This window comes from Lontra canadensis, unplaced genomic scaffold (genome assembly GCF_010015895.1).
Source record: "Lontra canadensis isolate GAN:19392208 unplaced genomic scaffold, GSC_riverotter_1.0 scaffold17, whole genome shotgun sequence".
Lineage (NCBI taxonomy): Eukaryota > Metazoa > Chordata > Mammalia > Carnivora > Mustelidae > Lontra > Lontra canadensis.
The window spans coordinates 11841513-11869071 of record NW_022631011.1 but is presented as its reverse complement, the minus strand read 5'-3'; the positions used below and the strand labels follow the sequence as shown (position 1 = coordinate 11869071).

Below are 27559 nucleotides of genomic sequence, written 5' to 3'. Positions count from 1 at the left end.
TGGCAGGTATACTGTATGCAAGAGACAAAAGACTGATCTTGGGTAAATATATATTTTTTTTTCCCGGGTAACAAAAATATGTTAATCTTTTTGCCCTACTTGGAATTAGTTTCAACATGGAGAGTTTAAAGGTTTAATGAGGTCATCACTATGGAGTGTATATTGCCTGTGATTTGTTTTAGTTGCATGTTCTTAATTCATGAGATGAGATGTTCATCTAAGAAAACAGGAGATACTTAAGTTTAGTGATTGTTTGTGTGAGTAAAGGAGACACTCATTGGTTTGCAATTGTACTTTATAAAAAGATACTGTAGGAGATAATCACTCTGTTTTTAAATGTGTAATCTGGGAAAATGACTCCTCTTTATCTTATATTTTGGGATACGTGGATTTGGTGCAACAGAGGTTTCTGTAACAAAATAAGCACTACTAAAGATGATCTACTGCCTTACCCTGAAAGGGAGCAGAAATGTGGTTTGTGTGAAAGTGAGTGTGTTAAAGTACTGAAAGAAAATGAAGAGTCATTTCGTGACTACAGATGTCCCATAACTTCATATATGTCATATCCTTTCATTAAGTAGTTTGATTAAATAGTAAACCTGGCGATTCACAGACCTGTACCCCTGGGGCTAATAATACATTATATGTTAATAAAAAAATTAAAAATTAAAAAAAAAGAAGTTTGATTAAATAATCTCATAGCCAAATAAAACGGAGGTATTGGGATGCCTGCGTGGCTCAGTCAGTTAAGCATCCAACTCTTGAATTTGGCTAAGTCATCATCTCTGGATCATGAGATCCAGCCATGAATTGGGCTCTGCACTCAGAGGGGAGTATGCTTGAGATTTTCTCTCTCCCTTTGCCTTTGCCCCTCCCCCACCGGGTGCATGTGCTCTCTCTCGCTCGCTCTCAAATAAATAAATAAATCTTTTGAGCGAGGGTGGTCATGAGCAGGGAGTAGGACAAAGGGAGAGGGGGAAGCGGACTCCCTGCTAAGCAGGGAACCCAATGTGCAGCCGGATCCCAGGACCCTGGGATCATGACCTGAGCCAAACGCAGACACTTAACCAACTGAGCCACCCAGGCACCCCTAAATAAATAAATCTTTTAAAATAAGGGGGGGGAGTACTTACGCTGAATATGTATGGATCACTAATAATAGAATACAAAAAGTAAAACAAACAAGAAACTTCCAACAAAATTATATATAGTTTACAATCCCTCAATTTCACTAAAAATTATGTGTGTGTATATATGTGTGTGCAAATATATATGTGTGTATATTAATTGGAAGTAAATGTATAGGGGCGCCTGGGTGTCTTAGTGGGTTAAAGCCTCTGCCTTCTGCTCAGGTCAGATCTCAGAGTCCTGGGATCAAGCCCCACATCGGGGTCTCTGCTCAGTGGGGAGCCTGCTTCCCCCTCTCTCTGTCTGCCTCTCTGCCTACTTGTGATCTCTCTCTGTCAAATAAATAAATAAAATGTTAAAAAAAAAAAAGGAAGTAATGTATAACATCTTCACAGGGATTGCCTCTGGGCAGCATAATGTGGGTGACATTTAACTTTATTTTTTTATTTTTTTAATTAACTTTCTTTATAATGTATTATATTTTCCACATTTCTTAGAAAGTTATTACTTTGATTACCAAATAACTTTGTAAGTTTCCAAAGTGGATCTCCTGATCCATTTTTATTAAACTGGTTTATTCATAAATACTAGCATATAACTAATTATCTTTTACACTGGTTATTTTCAGAGAGGAAAAAAAGCTATGGCCCTTAAGTAAGTTCTTAGTGGCTGAACCCCTCTTTGAGGAGCACTGGCCAGGTGCAGTGCGCGTCACTAAACACACAGGGTGAGGGATGTCTTTTTAAAATGCAAACATCATCTGGGTATGCAACTGCCTTATCCTTACAGTAGGATACAAAGAAAGAAACACAAAGGCAATGCCTATGAAAAAAACGCCGCACACAAAACAGATCTGAGACTTTCTGTATAAACCCCCTTCTTCCTTCTTGGTACCTTTAAGACAATTGACTGAGTACCCAGTTGAACTGATGTTGACAGGCAAGTCACCATAGTCTTTCCTTCAGAACTCCTGAATGTCAGCAGGCCTCTGGCTTTATGCTGTAAAAAATTCTCCATTCATTGCTGAACGTGTACGTCCATTCCCTCTGACAGCTGTTTTGTCCAAATGTTGTTGTTCTTTCTGCTTTATCTTATTCTAGCCTAAGTGAGGAAGAATGATGTTTTAGCCTTGTCTGTTGGTGAAATATCAGGAGGGAAACTGAACAGCCTGCTGCTGTCTCACACTGGCTCAAATATTCTCTCGTGGTCTTCTGATGTGCTACAGGGAGTAGGAAAGGAGGTGACAGAGAGGGGCAGTCTGGCAGGAACTCTACTTTCCCTGTATAGGAACCTATTTTTTTATTTTATTTATTGTATTATTATTTTTTAGATTTTATTTATTTATTTGACAGAGAGATCACAAGTAGGCAGAGAGGCGGATAGAGAGAGAGGGGGAAGCAGGCTCCCCGCTGAGCAGAGAGCCCGATGCGGGGCTCCATCCCACGACCCTGAGATCATGACCTGAGCCAAAGGCAGAGGCTTAACCCTGAGCCACCCAGGCGCCCCCCTATGTTCTGTAAATCGTGAGGTATATCCCATGTTTCTGAAACATTAGACTATAATTTGACAGAAACGACAGGTGTACAACTCCCGCTGAAATTAATGTCCTTATTTGGACAGATGTAAGAACTTCATAGAGACAGATGCAGCCAGGCTCGCTAGGGCTTCCCTTGGGACCTAGAATCCCAGGAGGGAGGAGTCCACCAGGCTCTATGATCTTGCCTTTCTGTGATGGGGCCACACTGGATCTGAACAGCTCAATTGTCCCAGAGCCACAGCTTTCTCATCGTAAGAGCTTGAAGCAACAGTCTGTTATGATGCCCTTAATAGGAAATATGTAGAAACAGCCAAGACCTGCCTAGTTCTCACACTGAACTCTGTGTCAACAAGAACAAATCCTTAGAATAGAGAGGGTGCCCAACTGTCCCTGAGCATTAGTCTGTCCCCGGCTTTAAAGCCATCCAGAAAGGCCTCCTTTCCAGCAGTCTTCTCCCTGACTCTGCCCTACTATCATTGTGTCTGGGGTGATTCTCAATTTCGTCCAATTTAGTCCCATTTGTGTCTGTGTCTACCCCACAGACACAGCTACTTACCGTAGCTTCCTAAGGCACTTTGACATTCTTAAGCCAATAAATAATAATCTGGCGAGATGATCTGGATAGGTTTATATCACAAGCCTGTGTAGGTACCAGGTGAGAAAATGATGAGCTTCACGTTCGCTGATTGTTCCACCGATCAGTGATTTACTCAGACATGTAGTGAGGATGATTATCCCTCATGAAAGATGACATGCTCAAGATGATGAGAAAATGAACAAGACAGTCCTTGCCCTCCCATTGCACATGTTCTTAGGGAGACATAAGAAAATCACTGGCAGTTTGACACGGTCACATGTGCTATAATGAAGGACCTCAGAGGCTGTTGTGGAACCATCAAGGTCTGGGGGTGGAGGGCATCTAAGAACAGAGCTGGGAGGTAGAGGAAGGAGCTTGGTGTGGTATGTAGAGTTGGAGGAAGCTTCAGAAGGGGAATTAAGCTTATCTTGTGCAACTTCAGAGGTCTAGATGGGACCAGTGGTAAAATTATAGAACGATATTGGTAATAGGGAGGTACTTGAAGTGTCTACACCGGGTTTAGATGGTTCTGAATGGCATGACTGTCATTTTGGGCTGGATAATTATTTTCTGTTGGGGGCTGTGCTGTACATAGTAGGATATTCAGTAGCATCCCTGCTAGAGGCTGGTTGCACCTCTCTTCCCTCCACAACTAAAAATACCTCTGACATCACCAAATGTCCCTGAGGTGGTCAAAATCACCTCAGGGTTGAGAACCATTGGTCTAGACCAACACTCTCAGTTTACTCTGAAAAAACAGAAACCCAGTTAACAGTAAATGACTTGTCCAATACTTAGTAGAGAGACAAAAATAAAACCCCAACTTCTGATCAGAGTTCTGTCCCCTTTCTATAGCACCAGAATATGCTGCGGGGACCTTTCAGAATTGTTTCTCCTCTCCTTCCAGCTTCTTTGTCATTGGAGATCTGGCTGATGCTGTGTCTGCTGAAGAGGGGTGGCCAGGACCCTGAGCTCGGCCTCAGCTCTGGCATGAGGCCCTAGCATGCCAATTGTGAATATGACAACAAAAAGTCACTCATAAACAAAACAGAACCTATGTCAGTCGTTGAGAAATTATTTAGACAAGTAGATACTGTTTCTCAAGCGACTTTCATCATTCTTAGCCAAAATGCTTTAATAGCCCCTACAATTTATGCCAACCAGAAAAGACAGAGTTTCATATGTTTCTGAATGCCGTGTGGCTCTCCATCTTTGCATTTCTCTGGAACACCCCTTGCAAGTCTATGGTCGTCATCACCTGTAGCTGCTTCTCATAACATGGAACCGGCCCCCTATGACCTGGACAGGATCTGAAAGCGAGCTCCCTTCCAACTTCTGAAATCAGTAGATTAGAATCGTGGCACAATAGTCTCCCAAGCATTGCTAAAAAAGAAGACGAGGGCATAAACACTGGAGAGCACCATCTCCAAACCTCCTTTTAATCCGTTGACAATCTTTCTCCTACATAACAGTGAAAATAGACAAAATGCCTACTTGTTTTCTTTATTTTTCTCAATGTGAGTAAAGGCCTTTGAATTCCTCCAGCTGTGATGAAACTATTTTTAGCATGGTGCGAACTGATAGGGGTAAGAAAGAGGAAACTGGGCCAATTATTTATGAGAAAAGAGAAATGTAAAAAAGAGAGAGAGAGAGAAATTCAAATCTTTATGTATTATTCATGCCATAAATAGTACTGCAGGCCTGCTCTGTGTCAGGCAGTGTTCAAAGCATCAGGGATATAGTAGTGAACAAGATTCCTGCCTTTGTGGAGCTTCTATTCTAACGTGAAGTGACGAACAATGAATAAATAGTAATAGTTGACGTGCTATATAGTTGACTCAGAATATATCTGAGTGAGCAGTAGATCGTGAGGAGGGAGTACTATTTTAGGTGGGAAGATCAGCAAGGACATAAATATAGACAAAAATGTGATTAACTCCACTCCAGTCTAATATCTCGTTGGCTCCCACGTGATCTCAGTTGGGAGGGACCACTTCCACCATCCTTGTGTAAGGAATGCACATGCTTGACAGAATCCCACCATCACAGGTGATATTACTGAGCCTTCACTTGAGCTGATACCATTAATTTAAAAATTACTATCCTTTTTAGGTGGCCCATTCTATTTTTGTGTGTTCTGTGTTGAGGGGTTTCTTTTATTAAGCAAAAATCTGCCTCCTGCCACTTCTGCCCAACCCATATGTCTAAAATATGGCACCCCAAATTAACAAAATACTCCTTTCTCTTGTGGTAAGATATTGACTCCTACCTTCAATCAGACAGTGACTGAACGCTTTTCAGGGAGCTAGAAAAAAGAGACTGTATTTTATCTCATGACACTAAGTTTTAATTTCTCATCACAAGTTATTCAAATGAGAATTTAGTAGCTGATACAGAATTTAAATAAGATTTCGAAGGGAGGAAGGTATTGTTTTTATTCCCACCCAATGTTCACTTGCGACTTTTGCTTTGCAAGTGGGCTGCAGCAAGAGGAGAGTTGGATGGATGCCTTTAATTCTGTGGCACTTTGGGAGACCATCACCCTGCGGCTCAGAGTAGAAAGAAAGGATTATAGATATTTGGTTTCTGCGTGATCTAGAGTCGTCACAGGATAGAAGCCAAGAGGGATAGGGTGAGAACTGCCTCCAGATTCAACCTCTGCTTTTGATCACTGTCTGTGCCAGACAAACTGAAACAGAGCCACTCCTAGGTGGAGAAAGAACAGCAAGCAAGAAAGCTAGTTTACAATCAAGGTATCACTCAAGTTACAACCTTTACTGGAGTTGTAGATCTCGCGTAAGGCGTGCAGCCTGGGCCATCCATGGGCTATTTCAATATAGCATCTCCATCTGAGCATTGTCTCCCTCCTAGTCTCTTACAGTCCGAGATAACCCAGGGACCTACACAGAAAACAAAAATGCAAAACATCTTTATCCAAGTAGCCAAGAAGAGCAGAAACCAACAGCATGATGCTAAGAGATCCCCAGGCCAGTACCAAAGGCTATCTTGAGTGACTCTCGATTGTAGATACAGCTAGATGTCAGTTTCTCTGTGTGTGATATACATTCTATAGTCTTATATAAAAGCATATAAGATTGTTTAAGAGTTCCACTTTATTTCCTGATGTTGGGGCTCACAGAGCTGCCTTCATGAAGGAGAGAGAATATTTTTAATACATAACTTATTCCCAGATGCATAGCTCTAATTTACCCGAATCCCCAATTAAAAAAAAAAAAAAAGCTAACATGTACTTTGAGAAAGCAAAAAATATTGAAAGCACTACTGTTGTAATATACATTTAACTCAAAAAATGCCAAATCCATGTATGTATCTAGAATCTAAGTACGGAGAAAGATGGCTGGGTTCTAATGTGACACAGAACAAGGGTTCATTATGTTGTGAAAATGTCTTTATCTCCTGTGAGACAAATCTCCTCCAATAATGAATATATCTGAAAACTTGGATTAGAGCAAGGGGGTGTTATTATATAGAATTTTCTCTAGGAACCTAGAATCACAGGATGCCAGAAGCAATGAGAGCTAAAATAATTACCATAATCCTTGTGGAGAACTGGGTTTGAAGAAGTCAGCGGGGAGGGAATGTGGAGGCGTGGGGCTGGAGACAGAGGGCATCTTTCTCCCATCCAGGGTGCAGAACTAGGCTCCTGTCCCTTCCTTTTCCACCCCCACTGTCATCAGACGCCTTCTCCCCTTCAACATCTGTGATCCCTTCCCACTCTTTTCCTTCATGTTAGCATGGGATTTCCTGAGCTTCAACTCCCTGCAGCTTCAAGCTCGCCAGCCCCTGGGATAGTAACATCCAGCCTGTGCAGTTGGTAAGGAGAAGAAGGGACAAGGGACGGATGAGAGAGATTGTTGGGAAAGATGAGCTGGTGGCAGACGGTGAGTGGGTGCCTGGGTCACCACTGGGAAATCTGGGAACTACCATCTCAAACCTCTCTCTCCCACTTTTACTCTGTGAGTTTTCCCAGAAGGCAAAAGATGAGAAAATTGTTCAGCTTTGTTAAAAAAACATTAATGGGCAATTTTACGAACTATTTATTATTTGTTATTACTACATAACGTAATAAATCATATGCATCATTAAATAATGTCAGGTTGCCTGTGTGGTAGTCAACTCTTGTAGGATATCTACTTAGGATTGCTCAGGCCTAAGTCATTATAGGAAATGCTGGTCTGAGGACTCTGACCTCAGCTGTAATTTCCTTGACTTTGGTAGAAATTATGGTGACACAACATTCCAGAAAATTACTTACTTGGGAAAGACAGAAGATTCCATGTTTTCCCCTTTCTGGGTTTTTAATCAACTAAAACTAAAGAGGTGTATCAGATGCCCAAGGTTCAAGGCCACTCTCTGTTAGTAACCAGCTGCTTAATCTTAGACAGTCACCACACACACACACACACAATCTCTGGCCTCACTATCCTCATCTATAAAGTGACTTCTAGCACAAATATCCATTTTCCTAAATATTTCTTATGGTAAATGAAAACCAAGGTTATGAGTTGAGTACTACAGACCATTATTAGTGTATGGGGGATTTGTAAAAGACTGTGTGTTCTAGATCTGTAATAAAGATGTAAGTATAAGTTGCTTAGCTAAATAAAAGTGTATTTTCCCATTGCAGATAAATAAGATTTACCAATCCCTGGATGAAGTTCTTGGGAAGTCTTTAGATGCCATAGTCACCTGCCATTTCAAAGAAGAGAAAATAGATGGTTTTGGAAAGTTCATGCTGTTTCTTCATTGAATTTTAGGTGAGTGTGTCTAAAGCAAAGAATTTAAGATGGACATTGCACTATTTTCCCTTAAAAGTGCTTCTCTCCTTTGCATGAAATGAAAATGGGGTTGAATGTTATCAGTGTTCTGTACCTCTGGTGAGAGGCCACATGGTATTAGTTTCTGTGCCTTCCATGGTTTTGTTGTTGTTGTCAGGAATCTCCTGAAGTATGAGGTATGAGATACAGACACCCTGACATTCTTCCAGGCTCCCATTAAGCAAATGCTGGAATACTTCATTCTATTCCAAAGGTCATCTCATTTTTTAAATATGTAGAAGGATTTAGTATCAGAGTAATAAGTCAGAATGAGGCAAAACTGCTAGAGGAAAATTTGATAGCAGTAGTGACCATTGAATCGGTACCAAGTCTGTGTGTGCAATACAAGGGTAACTTTCCAGAGGCGCCCGTGGGGTGATTTTATCCTGCTTAAATTCAAGTAGGACATGGTTTAGGTTAGGTGTGGTTTTTAAACTACTCTGTATGATTAAGCACACACATGTGCTCACACACATTAAGCTTGGTTTTGCTTGGCCATAAAAAGGGTGGGTAAATATTTTTTACATCATCATCCATAATTACCTTGCCATGCTACAAAACACAAAAGCCTGCAAATTGGTGCTTTACTATTAATTGGCAATCTACCATTATCATTTCTCAGCAGAATGGAAAGGAATGGAGGAACTAAGTGGTGGTCTTCTTTAGGAAATTGTGTGGTTTTCCACCTTTTCCAGAGTCCAGTTTTCAAAGTGTGGTTTTATGATCTACTTTGAAGAATGGTGATTTCCAGAATGTCAGAATAAACCTCTGTTCACAATTCTGAATAGAACAATGCAACTGATAGAGCATTGACCACTTTCTTAATCTAAACCAGAAGATACTGATGTTTCCTTTATACTTTTTATTAACTTCAAAGTAAAGGTGCTCATTCTCTCATAATCTTTGGGGTGTGTAAATTTGTTTTACTGAGATTATATGTGGAACTAAAATGATGATTTCATTTATTTACAAGATATTTTTGGAACATACTTACCAGGCACTGAGCATAGAGTGATTTAAAACTATCAGTAAATCAGTTCTCCTAGCATAACACTCTGGAGGAGAAAATGAAAATGAGAAACATGTTTACTGAATACTGTTTTTCAGTTCTGCTGGTCTGTGACAGCTTTTACTTTCTCGTCCATTCCTTGCTCTGCTCCTACTCTACTGGTTCCATGGGGACTGACCCCTATGGACAATATTTCCTCCCACCAAGACTCACCCCCATTGTCTCCAGCTTACCCCAGTGACCTTGAACTCTGAGCTCCACTAATATCACCTCTTCCCTTTCTCCCTTGAGACCTGTGGGTGGTAATGCCTTTGGCTTCCTGCCTCTGCTGATCTCCCAGTTGATCCCCTGTTTAGCTCAAAATTCTTCCATCATCCATGTAACCATTTCTCTAGATTAAATTCCATCTGTTTAAAATATTTAGAGTGTTTTCCCTTTTCTTGGTTAGATTCTAAATGACCAACCAGGCCTTCATTAATTTCTCCCACAAGTATTAGAGAAAAAATGAACAAGGATTACTTGCTTCTGCCAAGAAAAATGATTCTCAGGAGGTACACTTCAAGTTAAACATAGAGTTGGATTTTTCTACACTGAAAAAAATTTAATATATCGAAAGCCATATTCTAAGCTGTACAATGTTGTAGCATTAATTTGTTGCTGCTAACAAAATTGTTGTCATATTCTTATTTTGCATATCAAATTAATAGGAAAATTTTTAAATTCTCAGAAATGGGGATACCTAGGTGGCTTAGTCAGTTAAGTTGCTACCTTTGGCTCAGGTCATGATCCCAGGACCCTGAGATGGAGTTGGGCCACCTGCTCAGCAGGGAGTCTGCTTCTCTCTCATCCTCTGCACCTCCCCCTGCTTGTGTGCTCGCTCTCTTTCTCTCTCTCTCTCTCAAATAAATAGATAAAATCTCCTAAAAAAATTATCAGATATATACCAAATATGATTTTTAGTTTTTAAATTCATTTCACAAAGTACAGATAAGAACTGCTTCTTCGGGCCTCAGTCCCATTCCTGCATTCACATTTAAGTCCAGAGCTTCAGATCTATTTGACTATGGATCCGACCTCTCTCTTTTGGTAATGGTTGTCTGCTACTTGAAGATGCCTTATGATCTGATCAGCTCCCATTTCCTATAATAAATACTGACTCTGTTAGAAAGTTAAGTGATCGGATGCCACTTTGTATCTGTCTTTTTTGGGCAGGTAAACAATATCCCGCTGTAAAGGGCTTCCTTGATATTAAACTAGCTTTTCATGAAATCACTTCCCTGAGTTATTTTAATGCTTAAACCTTGCTTTTTTTCATTTCCTTCTCCTTTACTTATGTAGACATTTTCCTTTTCAATCTTTTCTCAGAGGTTATCGTGTCTATTCATCTGTCCATTTTATTTATTTATTTATTTTTAAAGATTTTATTTATTTATTTGACAGACAGAGATCACAAGTAGATGGAGAGGCAGGCAGAGAGAGAGAGAGGGAAGCAGGCTCCCTGCTGAGCAGAGAGCCCGATGCGGGACTCTATCCCAGGACCCCGAGATCATGACCTGAGCCGAAGGCAGCAGCTTAACCCACTGAGCCACCCAGGCGCCCCATCTGTCCATTTTAATATATTGTGGGTACCTTCAAAAGGACATGGTGTCCCTCCTACCAACAATTTTCATTTGTTCAAACAATGTCAATATTAAACCTGCAGTGCCTAATTGAGAATCCTTTCAGACAATGTGAAAATGCCATCACAAGCAGAATTACTTGGATCCCTTGATAACCCAAAATTGAGAGACACAGGAATGAAGAGCTTTATGGTGTGGTTGAAGATGCGCTGCATAACTGATATTCTCCAAACAAAGCTTCCTTAGGTTTGGTAGAGCACTGAAGATTCTAATCATTAACATTTCTCTCCAGCTTATGGAAATGAGGCTTTATAAAGTCATATTTAGAAAAAAAATACTCTTGGGGAAAGAAATGCATCCATTAATAATACATAGTACATCACACACAAGTCTAATGAATTAGCAGGCCAGAGACTTCTGAGGGAGTAAACACTCAGCTTCTCAGGATTTGGTACACATAAGTAGGAGGGGACTATGGAACTAATCTCACTAACTTCATGATGTTTCCTAGTTGGTCAAGGGAAACATGTCATAAAGGAAAGCTCAGGCTGAACAGATCTTAATGTCATATTGGAGGAAGGGTGGAGGAGAGGAGGTATTATTCCTTACTCTCCATTGTAAATGGAAATTTTAAATCACTGGTGCCAAAATAATGCAGGAAAGTGCTTTGAACAAGAGGTAATCAAGAGTATCTCTGCTGAGCCACAAAGTATGATATTGGAAAGAATCAAATGTGTTTAAAGACAGAAATCATCTGTAATCCATCCTTGGTATTCCTGGAAACTGGCCTAATCCTTGGTTCACTGTAGATAATTTCTAAATAAATGGTTGGGGAATGAAGACTAAGCCCCAAAGCAAGGATAGCTAATGCTTACTGAGTTCTTACTTTATGCCAAACACTATTCTATATAGACATATACTTCATTTCATGCTTAAACAATCCTATGTAATAGGTAATATTATATCTCCTTATTTAAAGAAAAGGAAACTAGGGCCAAGGAAGTTAAATCATCTGCTGAGGTTAAGTTGGGGGTAAAAATTCAAATCTAGACAGTCTGGCTTCAGACCCTGCACTCTTAATTATTACGCTCACTCTCTCTCATGTAATATAATGATGAAGTATCTTTCAAACACAGAAGCAACATTTTTTTATTATTAAAAATCTTACATAATTTCAGAACATGCCTATATATTAAGAGATCTCACCCTAATCTTGAATGGCCTCACTTTGAACCACAAATGCCCTCTTTCAGTGTTCCTATTCTCCTTTTCTTTTAAAACATGGCCGTCTAAATCAACTTCCTAATTTACATTCAAATTTCATTAGTCCCATGCTTTAATGGTTTAACCTGAAATTCATATTTTAAAAATCCTATTCCTCCTTTTATTTCATTTGCTCCACTGAAGAATGTGTAATCTTGAGCAGTGAGTTACTTAACCTCTCAGAGCCTTAGATCCTTACCTGAAAAGTTATGTATAATTTGTCATGAAGACTAGAAAAGGAGATCCATAAAACAACAAAGCACAGTTTCTGGTACATCACAGGTGCCCAATGAACAGGAGCCAACAAGATCTAATCACCCTAAGCCACTTCAGTCTTGAAGCCAGTGCTGGCTGCCCCATCTACTGCAGAACAAAATCCATCCCATGTATTCCCTAGTGTGTCACAATATAGGCACAACAGACCTCTTGAGCTTCAAGGTCCACTTTGCTCCTCATCAGTTGATCTTGGCTAGCTCAGGAATCATCTGATCCACCTTCTCTAAGCCGTGCTCTTTGTGCTTTGACTTTTGCTCATGCTGGTTCCTCTGCCTAGACGCTCCTGGCATCCATGCTCGTCTGCAAACCCCTGTCACCCATGTACATACAGGCAATCTCCAGGGACTTGCGATATCCCAGTCCTTGTGCAAGATCCATCAGAGCCGTTTCTGCTAACATCTCACTGAAGTCCTTGATGACCTCCTCCTGGGTCAGCAGTTGTCATCTGTCTTTCTCTGAATTCACATGGCCCTTTAGGCCATTACCGGATCAGCTCCAGTTATAAACAAGAGAAAGAAAAGGGATCTCATTCACTCACTCACAGCCTCATGCCTTTTCTCCTGTTATCTGTCTATCTTTCCTCTAAAATTTTCACCAAGGACAAATGCCAAGTATTTTCTTTCTCTTTGAATCACCTATACCAAGCTCACAGCAGCCTCCTTTTTTGGTTTTGAATGAAGCCTGGGGAGTCTTATTTGGAGATGTACTACGTGTTTCAAGTGTGGTGAATGAAGATCATAGCACTTTGTCCAGCATTACTAGCAAAGGGAGAGCTCCCTTAGATCACCTTACAGAGGGGATCTGGTGGCATTACGCCAAGCACCCAAGCACGTGCTCCCTGAACATTATCTAATTTAATTTTCATAATATCCTCTCAAATTAGCTATTGTTTCCCTCCTTATTCAGATAGGAAAACTAGGGTTCCAAGAGCGTAGATAACTTGCCAATGTCACGTATCTGCTAAGTGGCAGAATGAAAGTGTGAAGTCCTATCTTTCCACTGCAGCAAACTGCCTCACTAAAAGAGCTTTCCAGTTTAATCCTAGAAGAAGAATATGTATGTAAGATAATGCTAGAATTTTCCATTTAAAATACTTCCTGAGAAGCAAGCTATTTATAAGTCTATAGATCTGTTTCTCATTGGCAAATAAGTTTATGCTTAGGCTGATGCTAAAATTAGGACTATTTCTGTGGAACAAGATTGTCAAAGGTACAGCACCTTGTGGTTCTGAGACTATGCAAAAACCTCATGCATCGATGAAGCTCGGAAATGATGTCTTAACACTATTGACTTATAGAATTTTAGGGCTATATGTTATATAGAATCACCACCAGTGCTGGGGCCTTTTGAAGGCAAGGATTTCTGCCCCCTTTTCTTTTTTCTCCTTAAAAATATTTACAAATGAATATTTATAATTAATTATAAAAATTTGTATGAAAATAAAAATTCTGTAGGCATAACACTGTTGTCCCTTCTTAACAGAGTACATAAATGTGTTCTGAATTTTTCTAAAAATCACACTATTCAAATATCATGTATAAGAATAATAACTGGTTTGAATAAAACTGAAAATTTGCCCAAACCACTCTCTGACTTAATTTTAATTGCAAAAGTCAGTATCCATAAAGAAGGGATTCTTCCACTGGTGAAAAATCCTGATGATGCTTAGGCCACATTTATACCTATAATGATCATTCACTCATTTTTTTCTTTAAATATATATTATACATCTCTGAGATTCCCAGGCTCTGTGTTAGGCCCCTGGGGGCCCGAGATAAATAAGGCATAATTATTTCAGGTAACATCCTATTTTGATTTGCCACAGATTATGTCTTAGAATCACAGGACTTAAGTATCAGAAAGGATATTTCAGATTATTTAACCTGGACCCTTGTCTTATTCCATTCAAGCCTCTATAACAAAATCCCAGAGACTGGGCAGCTTATAAAAGATGGAGATTTATCTCTCATTGTTCCACAGGCTGGGAAGTATAAGATCAAGACACCAACCAGCAGGGTCACATTCTAGTGAGGGCCCATTTCCTGGTTCAAAGCAGCCACTTGCTCTCTGTGTCCTCACATGCAGAAGGGGCTAGGAAGCCCTGTTAGGCCTCCTTTATAAAAGCACTCATCCCACCCATGAGGGCTCCACCCCCATGACCTAATCAATCCCAGATCCCCACATTGTAATACCATCACATTTGGCATTAGGATTTCAACGTATGAATTTCAGGACAACACAAACATTGAGACCATAGCAACTCTTAATTTTACATTTGCAAAAGTTGAGGCCGAGAGGTTAAGTACAACCCCCCAAATTAGCAGCAAAGTCACGACTAGGACCTGGGTGAGTCTCCTACCACCTACCTCCTGTCCATCATACAACTAGCCAGTATTAGTATATTCTTGATCTTATTTTCCTCTGAGAGGAGTTCCGACATGTAAGAAAAGACTAAGAAAACAAGGTCGATTTGGGTTTTATTTACAATACAAAGAAGTAGATTTACTGTTCATCAAGTACTTATCGAGAACTATTGGGAGCTTTGCTAGGTGTTGGACATATGGCTGAGCAAAAGCAGAGATGCTTTCCTGGCTCATATCCTGCTTATTGTCTGGTGTGCACGTGTATGAGACCCCAGCACAAAAGCCATAAACTGCCCTTGAATGGGAAGACCAAAAGAGTCCAGGTGCTGACAGGCAGAATGTGATGCTAAAAATGGCAGTTAAAGGGATTGTAGCATATTCATTTCTCTTAAAAATGTAAAATAGTAAAATCTATAAATACCTCATCTATTAAAAAACAGAAAGATGCAAGCCTGTGTCTTTGGTCTCCTGCTGTTGTATGGATAACTTTTTCATATTACAGAGTGAAAAAGAATTTTTAAAAAATACAAGTATCATAGGTACACTGCAGTGCCTATCTTTGAGTAAAATAAATTTATAGTATCCTAGAAAAAATAATACTTCTATTCACAGCCCCAGGTTATGTCCCTGCTTGTTGAGTTATCTTTTGTGTGCCAATTTCCCCTTTAATTTCCCAGAAGAGTTTGCAGGATGCTGTTTACCTTTATGTAAGTATGATTTTTAAAACTGCGATCATCAGAAGAATGGATGGAACAATGCTTTCCTATTGAAAACTAAGGATTATGATGTGTTTACAAAAGTTAATCATAACGTGCTTTGATGTTAGTGCATTCATATGAGTGACAGTTTATCGTTTTAGCCTGTATTTCAACCATCAGTTGATTTTTATAAGTTTCAAAACCTGACTTTTAAATCTCTACACTTTATTTCAGGAAAATCTTCCACCGTGAATCGGATAGTTTCAAATGATCAAAATAGATGAATACCTTAGCTCTCTTTTCTGTTACTCTTTACAATTCCGTAACAGTGGGCTGGAAGTTTTTCTGTGTTTATGTGTGTGTAGAATACATGTTCAGACTCAAATAAATATTTGCCATAATTTTTCTTCCAGTTCTAGCTGCATAGATAGATAAGTGAGGTGGCTGTCTTTTTCTAAGAGCATGTTCTTATTATGACATTGTCCCTTCCTGACATGTACGAACAGCTCTGAAGTTGAATTTCTTCCCAGACTAGTAGCATCCACAGAAGGCACATTTGGAGATTTAAAAAAAAAAAAAAAAAAAAAAAAAAAGCTCATCGTGTTCCAGAGAAGGCTCCCTTCTTCCCATTCAGTGACTGCAAATGAGCCTCTCATGACCTCAATTCGGGAGAGTTCCGTTTGATACCTGCACAGACAGAACCCTGCTTGGCTCATGAACCTCCTGCGTGGTCAACAGTGCCACCACGAGTAACACGAAGCATGCCACCTCCTGAATCCCTGGCAATTCCCACAGCGCTTCCAAGTCTCTTTGGCAAGAAACATTTGCAGACATTGAGTACAGTGGTAAAATTACCCGGATATAAACACCCTCCCATCCCCCACCCCAGCCCACCCCCCCCCACCCCCCACCATTCCCACTCCCCACCGTCCATAGAGCAAAAGGGGCCTGAGAAGCAGGGCTTGTGAATCCCTGTCCCAGACGCAGTTCTTAAAGGGAATTCCTCCATCTGATAAAAAGGATTCCTCTGAGGTTTCCCACAGCCTCCAGCTCTGAGGCTTTTGTGTCGGTTATACCTGCAAACATGAAGGTTGTCAGTCAAGTGTTATTAATCCGCGTTCTGAAAAATAGGGAAGTCCCCTGCGTTGTGTCCTACTTCATAACAAAGATAACAGTCTGGTTCGGCTCACGATTGCCTTCTCATTAAAATAGATCGTTTCCAAATTCACACATAAGAGTTCCTGCTTAATGTGGACTAAGTGCGGAAAGCTGTGGTTGCCTAGGAACCAGGGGAGGTGTGTCCAAGAGGCTGGAGAACATAAATGAGTAACTGAAACGTTGACATTAGTTTCCCCGGGGTGACCTAAGCCTCGATTCAGCCCTAGCCATTCCAGACCCTTCTCAAATGCTGGTGAAACCGCTTCCTCAGAAGTAGCTCATTAAGTCATAACAATGAGAATTAGCATTTAATACAATATTCTTCTCGATGGTGTGATAGGGGACAAGAGAATGACTGAAAAGGCAATAAGACCAGATCCTAACGTCTTTGATATACTGTGTCCAGAATAGAGGATGAAATGTCTGCTGGGACTCATGTTCTCAAACAGCTTTTTCCAAATGTGTATGGTTCTCTTCGATCAGTTTGGGAGGCCAAAACATTTCAGTCTTCTTTTTTAAAGATGTGTTTATTTATTTGAGAGAGAGAGAGGGAGAGAGAGCATGTTATTTCAGAGAATGGTTTCACTTTTCCACTCCTAATTCCCTTGACATGTTCCTTTACGTGGGCATCTGCTGCTTCTCAGTGCTTCCAGGGATGGCGACCAGAACCCTACTACCCCTTGAGGCTCTTCTTGGACCTTGAGTCACCACCCAGCCTGTGCCTCAGCTACGGGGAATCTTTTGCCATGTCCTCGTCCACCAACATTTTCTTTTCTCCCCATCAGCCTCTTTTTTGGGTGAAGGGACCTTTCCCAGAAACTCCCTGTATTCCTTTTCTAGGGACGTTATAACAAATGATCGCAAACTTGGTGGCTTAAAAATAACAGCTATCTGTTCTCTCATAGTTCTGGAGGAGAGAATTCTGAAATCCAGATGTGGGCAGGGCCATGCTCCCTCTAAAGACTCTGAGGAAGACTCCTTCCTTGACTCTTCCTAACTTCTGGTGGCTCCAGTGATTGTTGGCTTCCTTGGCTTATATCTGAATCATTCCGATCTCTGCCCCCATCTTCCCGTGGCCTTCTCTTGAGTATTTTTTCTCATTGTCCTCTCCTCTTAGGATATAGTCATGGCACTTAGGGCCCACTTTAACCCAGTATGAGTGCCTCTTGATCCTTAATTAATTACATCTGCAAAGACTATTTCCAAATAAGGCCACATTCCAAGTTTCTTGGTGACTATGAGTTTTTGAGGACCATTACTTGTAGTAGAATTCCCTAGAGAAACAAATAGGACATGTAGAGAAGGAGATTTTTTTTTTTTTAATCAGGGATTGACTCACACAATTATGGAAGCTGAGAAGCCCCCATCTCTACAAGGCCAGAGAACCAGGAAAACCAATGAAGTAGGTTCTAGTATGAGTCCAAAGGCAAGAGAAGACCAATGTCCCAAATCAAAGACCATCAAGCAGAAAGAAAAAATTCTTTCTTGTTCAGCATTTCCTTCTATTCAAGCATTCAACAGATTGTATGACTCAACCTTATTGGGGAGGGCAATCTGCTTTACTAAATCTATCCATTCAAATGTTAATCTCATCCAGAAACACCCACAGAGACACATCCAGAATATTATTTAACAAAATATATGGGCACCCCATGGCCCAGTCAAGCTGGCACATAAAATTAACCATCACACTGCTCAATGCACTACACTCCCCATAGCAGATTTCCTTTTATATTTTACTGGCACCACCGGTGAGGGGATTACAAGAGCAGTGATTGACTTTGACCCTTTCCTTGAGGCCTATGGTGGAAGTATGGATGAATGAAACGAGATGGGATTGGGAGGGAGACAAAGCCTAAGAGACTCTTTATCTCACAAAACAAACTGAGGGTTGCTGGGGGTAGGAGGGTTAGGGAGAGGGTGGTTGGGTTATGGACATTGGGGAGGGTATGTGATATGGTGAGTGGTGTGAAATGTGTAACCCCGATGATTCACAGACCTGTACCCCTGGGGCAAATAATACATTATATGTTAATAAAAATAATTAATAATAAAAAAAATTCTGCCAGCAAAGAAAAATGGATATTAGATAAGCAACAAATCCATTGTATTTCCAAATATTTCTTTTTTGTGAAATAGACCCATCTATATTAGTTTATGCCTTGTGTTGGCAAGTGACAAAAAAAAAAAATTTTTTTTTTTTTTTTAAATCACTCAGGCTAGGGGTGCCTGGGTGGCTCAGTGGGTGAAGCGTCTGCCTTGAGCTCAGGTCATGATCCCAAGATCCTGGGATCAAGCCCTGCACTGGGCTCCCTGCTCAGCAGAGAGCCTGCTTCTCCCTCTCCCTCTGCATCACCCATCCTATCCTGCTTGTGTTCTCCCTTTCTTCCCCAAATAAAAGCTTAAAAAAAGAAAAAAGTCATTTAGGCTAACAACAAAATAGGAATGTTTAGGCTTCAAATAAGGGTAGATTCAAAAGTCCAAAGGTTATGCTTAGGACCTTGTTTCTTACCCCTTTCTCAGCCCTGTTTTCCTGTGGTGTTGAATTAATACTTAAGGAGCCTCTAACAATGCAATGATAAAGAAAGCCACCAGCACCTCCCATCATACAAAATCCACCCATCCATAGACCACAGGGCAAGAGCTTAACTCTGCTTCCTACAGAACTTTAATTTGTGCTGCTTTATTCTTGGTAAGTTCAGTGTACCCATGGATGATCCAATCAATACCTTCCTCATATCCAGAAATAAATCCCTCCACGTGACCTCAGCCATTACTTCTTTGAACAGTCCGCCATCAGAAAAGTAAGCAAGATATCCCCCTCCCAAACACCGCATTCTACCCTTCCAGCTCTTTTGTTCTGATCTCCACACTTGCTATTCTTTGCATTTGTTACAGAATCTTTTTGTCTTGGTTCTTTCTCACTGTCCAAAACCCATCTCTCCTGTCTTTACTTCCCTCTTTGCCTGGTTAGATTCCATGGTCCATCTCTTTTTATGTACCTTCAACTCCCTTGCATATCTTTCCTCCCGTCATATTCACCAGGCAATAACTAAGCCAGGTAGATGAACCCCCTCACCTGACTTACCCATACGTTTTTTGTTGAGCTTTGTTAAAGCCACACAGCTGAGCATCCTAGACTCATGATCACTGCATCAGATGTGCTCGCAACACTCTATGGCTCTCCTACTCTCTCCGTAGCCACTCTCTAACTCTCCATAATGATTAGCTCATTATTTCTCCCCTTGCACAAAAATTCTTCTCCCCATTCCTCATTCCAAGCTAGCAACCTTGCTTCTTACTTCACTGAAATGATAGTAGTCACTAGATAGAAACCCCCTCTTTCCTTGCCTAATTGTACACATACACCCCCATTTTCATCCTCCTCTCATGTCACAGGTGAGGCAGTTTCTCTACATATACTCTGTATCTTGTCCCCATTTACCTTCTTAGGACTGCATACATGCAGTCAGCTATTTTCTCTCCCATATCATTAGTCTTTCTGCCTTTAATGGGCCACTCTTCTCAGCATGTAAATGTTTTCTAGAGTCTACTATATTTGAAATATTCTCTTGATTTTATGTTTCCTTTCACTTGCTCCCCTACTTCTGCTCCCCTACAAATCCAGCTTTCTCTCCCCCCCACCAAAAAAATCATTTACCTAATCTGACTCCACTTCCTTACCCCTCATTTTTCTGTCCCTCACCATTTCATGAAAAAGGTTTTCATTAAGGTGGTCATTATCGCCATATTCTAAAGCTAGTGAATACTTTTCCTATTCTCATCTTTTCAACATCTCAGTAGCTTTCAACCCAAAGACCACCCCTTCCTTCTTGAAGAACTCCCATGTAGCTTCCATAAAAACACACTCACAAGGATTTCCTCTTACCTCCCTGGCCCTTTTCCTTAGAGAGGAGTCTTGAGTACGCTTCTCCACGTATGTTCTCCTTTTACCAGGGTTTTAAAAAACCTACCTACAGCTCTTGCCTGTACATCTCCATTCAAGCTCTATATTCAGGGCTTCAGGTAAATACAGACACAGCCTATGTGACATTACTGCTTAACTGACTCAGAGACATTTCAGATTCAACATTTTGCCTTATCCCACGTTGTATTCCCTTGGCGTGCTCCTGGAGCCAGCTTCCAGTCTGTAGTAGATAGCACCTCCATTTATTTCAGAATGCTGGGAGTTTTTCTTTACATTCTATTCTCACTCATCCTCCCTCACTGAGTGGTATCAATTCAGTCTCTAAAATATATTTTAAAATGTATGGACTTCTCACTGTCTCCACTGTCAACATTTTAGTTCAGAGTAACCGTTGACCCTCAGATTGGTGGCACTTTAAACACTCTTGCCCCTTTCCTGTCCATTCTCGAAGCCATAGCCAGGATACTCTTGTAAAAACAGAAGTTGGATTATGTTACCCTATGTTTTAAATCCTTCAAATCCTTCCCGTGGTACTTAGAATAAAGTTTAGAGTCCCTCCAAAGCATTAGCCTACCAAATTTTCCATGCCATGACCCTCTGCCCTTTTCGCGTCGTGCTCCGACCACACTGTTCTTCTGGTGTTCCTTGAAAACCTCAGGCTCTTTCCCCTCAGGGACCTCAGGGACCTCACACATGCTCCTCCCTTTGCCTAAAAGACTCTTCCCCATTCTTCATAGGTGTCATCTCAAATATCACCTTCTTAGCATATTCTATCTTCATGCCCCATTCCAAGCCTGGACACAGACTGACTTACTGTGAAGCTAAGAGCGATTCTTAAAGCTTTCCTAAAATCTTGTTGGTAACAGAGATGTTGTAAGTCAGAATATGAAAATTAGTCATCAGCATCATTATTCCTTAGACCATTGTCGTACCCTTCAGAGGGATCCTTATTGTCCATTTCCTCCTGGGCCACCATGTTTTAGAAACTGCTTCCCCTACTGATAGGAATTCCCTATGACCTGGACCTTGTTCCCCGTGTCCAGAAGTTACACCCATTCTCCCTGGCTCTAGTCACCAGACCCTTCCTCTTTCCAGTTAATAACTCACAGTTTTCCAGCTATACCAACCATAATGAAGGGAGCGGTTTTTTTTTCTCTCTGTTACACAGGGTGGCTTAATGTCTCTTCCTTCATCACTTTCTTGTGGAGTAGTTTATAATATAAACAGCAGCCCCATTAAAGTTTATTCCCAAAAAAGAGCATTCTTCCTCAAAGATAGTCATGAAGACTGTAGCTTCCTTTAGACTATGGAAAAGGCTAGAGTTTTAAAAGTAACAATTCATTTTATTTTATTTCTCTTTTTTGCATTTTTACTTATTTTTATCATTCTTTTTTTTTTAATGATTTTTATTTATTTATTTATTTGACAGAGATCACAAGTAGGCAGAGAGGCAGGCAGAGACAGAGAAAGAGGGAAACAGGCTCCCTGCCGAGCAGAGAGCTGGATGCGGGGCTCGATCCCAGGACCCTGGGATCATGACCTGAGCTGAAGGCAGAGGCTTTAACCCACTGAGCCACCCAGGCGCCCCTATTTTTATCATTCTTGAAGTATGTCTCCGTGTGTGTTAATTAAATTTTTAATTTTAATTCCAGTATAGTTAGCATATGGTTCTTATATTCGTTTCAGGTGTCCAGTACACTGATTGAATAATTTTATACATGGTTCAGTGCTCACAGTGATAAGTGTACTCTTTATCCCCACTGCCATTTCAACCATTCAACCATCCATTTGAAAATCAAGCTACATAGTTACTTAGAGACAGATATGGATAAGTAAATAACAAAAATATTAATTGTGGCTAGTGAAAGTGTAAGTGAACAGAAATTATTTTGCATTACTTTCATTTTTTCACTGGTCTACAGTGTTTATCAAAGATACCATAAAGCCTAAATAGATAACACAAATAGTGTTTGTGTTTAACACTTTGCATATTATTGCTAAAAGTAGGATAGTATGGGCGGGCGATCCAAGCCACAGGATCTGATGTATGACTTAAGGTTTCTGTCTTCTCGATGTGCGTATGTAGGAACATATAAACACATAACTGTGTTTCCATTGGGATGTAAAGTGTCTTTACGTGTATGATGAATGCGAGTGGCTAACATCCTCCAAAAAGACTATTCATCTGCCATGAACAAAGTAGAAACTAATGTCTCTCTGCCTTGTATTATTTACATGCCATAAGTTTGATATTATGTCAGGAGTCCTTTCCCATGTCTCACCTGGCAAACACAAATTGTGGTGCCTTCCGTAAAAAATGAAGAACACCTGCTCACCATTATTTATGTGCAGATAACCTTTCAAATGCTTAAGTGCCTCCCTCCTAGGCTTCTAGGTTACTTCCCTTCCAGTTCATTGTTCACCATTGAACAATGCTTTCTCCAGTTTCTCCATTACACATTCACTGTGAGTGAGGCTCTAAACAGAACGCAGTGGCCTGATGGGGAATTAACCAGTGTGAAATATGGAGCAAGGATGACCGTGAACTCCCTCGTGTCACATATGGGAACGTCTGACACATCAGATGAATGATCTCTACTGATGCAGTGTTTCCCACCAGAGACATCCAGAAGGGTCTAAAGTGCCTAATAGCTTCATATCATGGGTCAATTTATATAAAATGTGTTCAACTATCAAATGGACCCTTCTTCATTCATTCCAATAACGGAATTCATTTAGGTATAAGGAATGACATTTCAGACGTTGGTTTGTCACTCGTCTTAGTTTATTCAAAGAACTTTCTCAATTGTGTTTTTCTTCAGTGCTCTCTCTCTTATACCTCCTGGATGATTTTGCTATGTGTTCTCTTTAACCACATATGCTTCTTTCTTATTTTAATCTTTTCCCTTAAATCACCTTATATCCTTTTCCAATATTTCAGTCTGTGTTTTCCTTAATAATTTCTTCTCCTACAGTCTTGCCTTTAATCATTCTCCTGACTTGCTTCATTTTATAATACCCTTTATTTTTATCAAAGTCAGCATCAATAATTAACTTTTTATTGAGTGCCTGCAGGGTACATAACATTGAACTTGCTTCCTAATCTCTCTATCTCATTACCTATGGTATATACACACATATTACTGGAGAAGCAGCTACTACTCATTGTCCCCCCTTCACATTGCCACCAACTACCTAATTACTTATCCTTTCTCAGGAAGAGAAAACTCAATAGCTTTTATGGCTCCTACATCTAATCTTGGTCACTGCATATGCTCTTGGGGTACATCAGGCATCCCGCCATCGAGCTGTAGCATGTATACTGTGTGAATGTAGTTCAAGTACCCAAATACAAAGTAAAAGAATCTGGGAAAATACGCCTAATATCCCAGTAGCCAACTGCTTTCCAAGCGTGGGGCACCCTGAATGGGTGATTTCCTCCTCCTTTGTGTTCTGCTTAAACTGACCTAATTATCTATCTACTCCCGAGACAATTATATTTTTTTTCATATATTATATCTACAGCTATATTTTCTTTATCCATATTCTATCTCCCCATCTAGGTTGTAGGCTATTTATATTCTTTGCCTACACCTATACAATATGTGGTTTGAGAAGACACTTAATTAAAATTTATTGAATTAGAATAATCATCTTATTTTAGAGTAAGTCACACAGAAGGGATCAAGAGATAATAATCTCTGTGTACTGCATATTCAGACTAAGAAAATGAATAATTTCAAGAGTAAATTCTCAGGAATAAGGCTGTTTCCTTGACTTTGTGAGTAGACTCGATTTTCAGGAATGTTCTTCCCTGTTCCCTCTAACTGAGAAAGAATATATTCTGTCAAACGAAGACATCATTATGGCTGTGCAAACACACCTGGCTTTCCAGGATATAGAATTGTCACAGAGGATGACCAGACAAGTACTTCTTCCCCTGCCCCTACAAGTGACCTAACAGGCTGCCACTCAAATCCCACAGATCTTCTGTTTTTCTAACAGAACACAAGGCCATAAAAGACCTTGGGGTCTATCAAAGAGCTTTGCCTAATTTTATGTCAATTTAAACTCACCAACTTCATAAGCATTCTGACCTCTCAACTCTCTGGGAATCTTTTTCCATTGTGTTCTCCTCAGGACAGATTTTTGACCTGAGGGAGTATTTGCTGCTTCTCAGGATCTTCTCTGCTTTGCTATCAAGTGAAAGGTGACTGTAGCAATGCTGCCATGTGGATTCTCTCTGACAGAAAAATAAAAATTAAAACTGTGTTATCCACCTCCATGGAATTCCCATTCCTGCCTCAGACTCTGGAGCACATTGGTGGAGTTTCACAGAGGACACCAAACCAGCACTGGTAAGGAGAACCTCAGAGATGAATTGCCTTTGAGAGTGAGCAGGGTGAAATGAGAGAAAGCTGAGTGGACTCACAAAGATCTCCCGTCTGGTTCTTGCACAGGAAGAATTCGTAGCAGGACTTTGAGCCAGTCATCTCACCTCAGTTTCCTCGTCGATAAAACAAAATATTCCACTGAATTATAAGGATGAGTCTTCCAATTCCAAAATGCTATGCTTAAATAAGAAAAAAATAAAATTCTATACTTAAATTTTCTAACTTAAACTCAGTAATTCCCCGTCTTGCACAGCAATCTATTCTAAGGAAATAACCCAAGATATAACCCAAAATTTCCATACAAAGATATATCGTTTATATAAAGAAAGCTGGAAAAAGACTAAATATATGTTTGACAATGAGGGATGGCTAAGTGAATTCTGATATATCCAAATAGTGAAATTTTATGCAACTATTAAAAAATATTTTCCACGCAGAGAGCCTGCTTCCTCCTCTCTCTCTCTGCCTGCCTCTCTGCCTACTTGTGATCTGACAAATAAATAAATTAAAAAATCTTAAAAAAATATTTTCCACGAATCTGTAATATCATACTGTGTTTATTTTACCTGTCTTTCTTTAAGCAGAAGAAAACTATAGTCAAAATTATCCAGGATTTTTAGTACATAAAATTAAGAAATACATTAAAATGTCAATACTGGTTACCTCCGATAGTTAAATTATATGTGTTTTTAATGTTATTTCATAAATCTTTCTATATTTTTCAACTTCCCTACATTGGATTTGTGATACTACCTTTCAGTGAGAAAATGGGCAAGTGATGTCACTTTTATTAAGTTTCAAAACCAAGTGTGTTTTTCATTAAGGAAGAATCCAGACTATAACTGTATAATTGTGAATTTTGAAGAGATGACGAATCCAAACGCAAAAATTTGGGAATAAATTTCCATATGTGAACAAAACAAAATGATTCGGGGATCCCAATAAGTTATCTGTAGAATGTGTAGCCGTCAATTTCACAGTGCTATTTAGACACAGATATTTATAGCCCCGTTAATACAATTCAAAAGAGAAGTGTGTGTTTTGAAAACATCTTAAGGGGAAAATAGGATATCTTGATATTGAGTTATGTAAACCAAGATGCCTTGCAATAGCCTGGTTCTTTCATAAGAAATTTTCATGAGTAGAACAGATACTAATCCGATTAATATTTTTTAGGTCAGCGGCTCAAAGCAGCCCAAGAAACTATGTGCCTGCAAAAAATATTCAATAGATCACAATCTTTTTTGTTGTTGCTGTGAACAAGCTCTCCTATTTGATTTAAACTAGTGCCCTGACAGTAAAGCTCTTTGTGGTATTATAAAATAACAATTTTAAGATGTGACCTGAAAAAAATTGATTTTGCAGAGGTTCAAATTGTTTTTGTCTTGTTTTAATTTCACTGACGTTAACAGCCAGTTTGTTTTGGTTTGGTTTATTTTGTTTGTTTGTTTGTTTGGGGTTTTGTTTTTGTTTTTGTTTTTGGTAGCCTTGCTGCTTAACTCAAGGGTGTGACCTCTGAGCCCACATTGTTACCTTGAGTTTGTGGGATTTTAGGTGCCCTTGTGTCTGAAGAGAGAGCGGTGAAGCAAACAATCTTATAAGCTCTCTCCCAGGTCTATGCGTCCCCCTGGGCTTGGCACATCTTCCCAGGGTACATTCTGAAGCATTATGTCTCAAAGACTATTTTTCCCTCGGTGATTGGATTCTTCATATGAAATTAAGTGGGTCACATCAGCACGGATCATGTTACAAATTTTGTTCCCACTGAGCAAGAAGTTAATCTTAACATTTGCAAAAGGGGGATTTGAGACCTTGTGAAACCAAACATATTGACATCATATTTCCCTAATGCTTAAGAGAGAGAATCAAACAAGTTGCTTAACATCTGACAAAAGCTGTTTGCTAATCATAGTTATGCTCTAGGAATAGTCTCCATTAACTAGATAAATGATGGGCTCTTCAGTTTACAAAATGAGGAACGGTGAGATGCCTAACCAACCTGTAGGAGGAAAAAGACACAAAGTAAAGACTCCCGAAGAAATGAAGATGAGCAGTGAGTTTCTTTTCAGCTAGCCACACATGAGAGTAATTATGAATTATTGTTTGAAATCATGGTTCCATTCGTCTTTCCTTCATCAACTGTCCTGAAGAGAATTAAGGGGCTCTGACTTTCCAGGGTATATGCTTCTTGCCTTTTTTTTTTTTTTTTTTGCCTGTTCTGCCTCACTTAAACGCTTTATAGGACTGTGTCATCATGACTCACAACGTTGAAGGATTTTTCGGAGTTGTACCAAGTGCCAAAGCTATTTTAATAATCTCTTCTGGTTTGTTGTAGGGCTTTTTTTTTTAAATGATAGAGAAATCTCACAATGCACAACATTCATTTTGTTCTTTATAGCAACTTTCTGCCATGAAAGTTCTTTTTCTCCACCATAGGTTTTTGTTTTGTTGTTGTTGTTTCTTGGTTTTGGGTTTTATTGTTTTTGTTTTGTTTTTTTAAACCCTGGCTGCTTCTTTGCACTACAAGGCTTCAAAGGGATTTTCATGCTAATTTTCCCATGTAGCTGGCTTTGGTGTCTGGTCATTTCCTGAGTTAGATGACTGGAGAAAAGCAACTAAGAAGTCTGTAGTGGTGAGCCCTTTACAGGCCCTGTTACGGATCAGGATCAAGGTGACCTTTCAAAGGCTGCTGTTAAACTAACACCTGTAAACTGTTAAAAATGTAATCTCTGTACATAATTTCTATTCTGAGGCTCTTCATGATGGCAATT

General features: G+C 39.9%; 1 protein-coding gene across 29 annotated transcripts in view; it reads left to right on the top strand.

Moving 5' to 3' along the window:
• DTNA (dystrobrevin alpha) overlaps positions 1–27559 on the top strand; it is a 355367-nt gene that overhangs the window by 155982 nt on the left and 171826 nt on the right. For all 29 annotated transcript variants that reach the window (XM_032859621.1, XM_032859622.1, XM_032859623.1 and 26 more), the window contains exon 2: positions 7891–8020. The gene's annotated coding sequence lies outside the window, so the exon portion shown is untranslated. The remainder of the gene's footprint in view (positions 1–7890; positions 8021–27559) is intronic.